The following is a 4,101-nucleotide window of genomic DNA, read 5'->3' on the forward strand; positions in this document are numbered from 1 at the left end:
TTTTTTTTAAGATGTGGTTATCACAAAAGGAAAGGTTAGCAGGCAATCTAAATAGTAAGTGTGATTCAATCCCTCACCTCTGATACAGGCCAATACTAGGAGGTTTAGAAGACAGCAAGAAGCCCAGTGGACAATTACAGAATGCAATGCCCTTTTTTCTAACCTTTACCTGTTAGAGATTGGGTTATGTCTGAAAAAAACATGCCTTCTAAAACAAGCTCTTTAGCTAAAGCAAGTCTGAACACTACCACTCGTATAAGTGCTTGATCTTTTCTGAGCTCTCAGCCTCAGTGCTATTATGTGGTAGAGAATTTGCACAGATTAGACATCATGTGAAAATACTTTAAAATCATTATTCAGTTTGATGCCTATCAGTTTTACTGAATTGCATTCACCTCAACTGAAGAACACATTCCAGCCTTCTTCCCCTCTGTGCAGCAGTCTTCCTCAGACTTGGCATCCAGCACTGCTGAAAAGTAGAGGAAAACTGAGCCCACCCAAGTGATGCCTATCCTGCATTCCAACCATTGCAAAGCTGTTCTCACACTCCTTCATGGCCTTCCACGCCATTTCCTTCCTAAGCACAGCTCCCAGGAGGACACTCCAGAGGGTGGCTTATGTCATTCCAAACATGAGACAGCCTACAAGCTTCTGCTCTCGGCCTTTTCTGCCCGAGCACATTTGCAGTAAGACCTTACATGAATATCCTGGCAACAAAGAGAACAATTTCTGAGTCTAGAACAATCAAGGGAAACAAATGAGAAAATAAGAGTTTCAGTTGCAAACATTCAGCTGGATAAGGCATGACCAGATGTGGAAAAAATGAAGCAGCTCCTGGGGAGAGAGGAAAGGGGGTTTCAGAATGCTTACTTGTCTTAAAGAAGGCCAGGCCTGACTTCACAACAATTTCATCATGTTGCAGAACATGAAAGATAACAGATCACAAAAGGTCTACTTCATTTTAAAGTCATGGCTATGCATATTCTTCTTATAATTTTTTTTCCTTATTATGCTTTACTAAAACATTTAGCATCACAGTATTCAAGTGTCTTACAGATATTTATGGACTCTTCCTAAAATGCTTAGAAAGATGGGCATTAATTTTTACAGTCAAAGAGCAGAAAGCAAGAATCAGTAATTATGTGAACACCCATAATCAATCTCTGGCAGAAAATAGGTATCCTACATCCCAGTTCAGCACTCTCACCACACGTTCATCATTCCCCTCTAACCAGATGTAAAGGTTCTAAAGTTTTAAAAAGTAAGATTCTTCCTATTTCAGTTACAGACTCAGCTGATCTACATTTACAAAAATCCCTCAGGTACAGGAACTAGAAGGAGAGCGTGACAGACAGTTTAACACATTAGCCCCATTTGCACAGATTATACATGCCGTTCCTTTGCAGTCCTGTGTAAAATGGGTTTCAGGGAGGACCATATTTACCCAGTTACTAGTAACTTAAGAGGCACAATCAAGCACCAATGCCAGAAGCACTCACTCTCTCCACAGTCAAGATACCATACAAAAAGTGGATATCCTCCCAGACAAAACTTTCATGCTAGGGGTGTTTCAGAACCTTAAATTTACTTGCAAAGGATCAATCAAATCCAATAGCCAAGGATGTCTCATTATGAAAATTCCCATTCATGATAACACTGGTCAAAAGAGCACAGCAGCATCAAAAAGGTATCAAGTACAATTCTCATTTCTTAGTGTAGGAATCCTGCCCTCAAGCAGTATCACATTCAGACTCATTGGAGGTTCCTTGACGCAGCATTTCTACCAGTAACATGAAAGGCAGAAGGTTATTAACTACTGCTACATTAATCTTGTCACACTGTGCTGTAAGAACTGTTAACAAGGACACAAAGTGGTTAATGCACAATGCCATAACCTCCAGATTTATTTATCGGGACTGTGCTGTAGAAGTGACAAACACATGGAAATCTCAGGAGTCTGGTTTGCAGCAGAACCTTCATAAAACAGGTATTTTTAGCAGGTTAGGGAGCTCGCCTTTGGAAAAATCATCAGCTTCCAAGGCTCACAAACATCAAATCTACATTAAACTGCCAAAAAAAAAAGTCACAATTTACTGAAACTTGTTTATATCGCTATTACTTAGATTTTTTATTTTATTTTTTTCCCAACAAGCAATTTGTATGCCACACTGGCTTCCACAAAGCCTTTCTCCAAGCCATCTCTGGTACCATTCACACCAACACATTGATCAGAAAACACCCACTGTCCAACTCAACTTTATTTATCTTTCTGTGGGAAGAAAAGGAGCAAACCTGCAAAGCACTACTCCTCTTGTGAAGGTATAACTTATTTCCTGCTTTCCCTAAATACTGTGCCACATGGCTACATGGACAGGACAGATAAGAACTCAGGATTTGAAGGCTGCAAAGCAAGTAACTTATCAGCAGCCAACAAACTACTTGGAATGCTGAAGAAGAATGCAAGGTCATCTTTGGTTCAAAAAGATGGTCTGAAGAGACAACAGGTCCTTGCATGCAACACTTCCCCTCCTGACTCAAGGGCCTGTTTCATATTAAGATGAAGATGGCCACGAATTGCACTTCTGAACTCTGTTGCTCCTTCTGAAATGCAATCCCACAATTTCAAGAGTACCGGGTGATTGGCAAGGTATTAAAAGCCAAAAGCTTCTCATACCACAGCTAGAGGATGGAAGCTTCAATTTTGATTTACCATCCAGAAGCTGAAACACACCACACGTAAAGTGCTGTTGGGATACACATATTTTCTGCAGAGATCCTATGAGAGGAAAAACAAAACAAAAAAAAAAAGGAAAAAAAGGAATTGTGATCTGACAAGTGAAAGGGATAAAAAATTTACAGGACCAAGCAGTTAGGTATCAAATAGCTGCCCCTGTAACCAGACCTCAATGATGAGTTCAGAAGAGCACAGAGAGGCCAGCAGCACACCTGCACCATCCATCATGGGATCAGTTAAAATATGGGTGGAAAAAACAATACAGCAGAAGAAATAATCTAACAGAACAGAAGGTCACTAGAATTATTTAATTGTCACATCACAATTACTGCAAGGGCAACATCTCCAGAAAGGATTTCACTGTGACTGGTTCAGCAGACCTCTTGCCATTACACAGAGAACATCATTATTTCAACACTGACAGAAGGCATGTTGGTAGGGATGTGGGGTTTTTTGTTTTGGTTTGTTTTTTTTTTTATATAGCGTGTAAAGGGCACTAGCCCACGTCTTCTATTGAACTTTCCTTCCCAGGGGCTCTTATTGAATTGTTCAGGGTTACACCCATTTCATTTGCATCCCTGAGCTCTTCATTCAGGCAACATAAGTCTAATGTGATGCAAAGAACACCATAGGGAAGGACAGTTTTTCAGGTATGTGGTTCTTGTCCAAGTAGATGGACAAGAAGAACATGGCTCAATTCAGCATCAGCTCATTCCTGGCTTTCTTACCTGCTATCGGATGCTTCAACAGAGATTCATTGCTTCCTCTTAAGTTGACACTTTTCCCATTTCTTTCTCTGAATCTGTAAAACACAAATGAACATCTCTGAAAAGCCTTCTCTGGCACAGAGTAACCGTATTTAATAGATGATTCCTTCCAGTGGACAGCCTCCACCTGGCATCACTCAGATCTAGGTCATTCGCAGCCTTGCCAGACCTGCACATCACTTGCATGCCCTGCTGCCTCCCAGTGCAGAATCCTGCCCATTTAAAAATCCACCCACACTCAATCTTTCACCACACGCCACACTGGGTGTTTAAGCTCTAGAAGCAGGTCACTATTGTTTGCTTAGATCTTTCTTTAAAGCCATCTCATGTTTCCAGGGACTGCTCTCTAACTCCACTGTAGAGAGCACTCCTTGTAGTGGAGAGGTCACTCAGGCTGGCAGATAACTTCCCATCTGACCCCCAGGCTTGGCAGACGGTGAGTGCTGCTCCCTCCACCCCAGCTCTGACTGCCAGTTATGCTGTGACTCCTTAAAACACGCAACACCAGCCCACACTGGTTCTGCCTCGCAGCTCCTACTCCAGCACCCCTCCACACCCCGCACCCACCCATCTCCCACCCGCAGGAAGAGCCCCCAGAGC

The 4,101-nt window shown here is 42.0% G+C and overlaps 1 long non-coding RNA gene across 1 annotated transcript; it reads right to left on the bottom strand.

Annotated features, from left to right (window-relative positions):
* On the bottom strand, positions 1–4,073 carry LOC109365972. The gene is made up of 2 exons (XR_004158856.1): positions 3,463–4,073; positions 1–2,776 (listed from the first exon to the last, which is right to left on the bottom strand). It is a non-coding gene; the product is annotated as an uncharacterized LOC109365972 (long non-coding RNA).
* Positions 4,074–4,101: the final 28 nt, after the last annotated feature.

Source organism: Meleagris gallopavo, chromosome 2 (assembly GCF_000146605.3).
Source record: "Meleagris gallopavo isolate NT-WF06-2002-E0010 breed Aviagen turkey brand Nicholas breeding stock chromosome 2, Turkey_5.1, whole genome shotgun sequence".
NCBI lineage: Eukaryota > Metazoa > Chordata > Aves > Galliformes > Phasianidae > Meleagris > Meleagris gallopavo.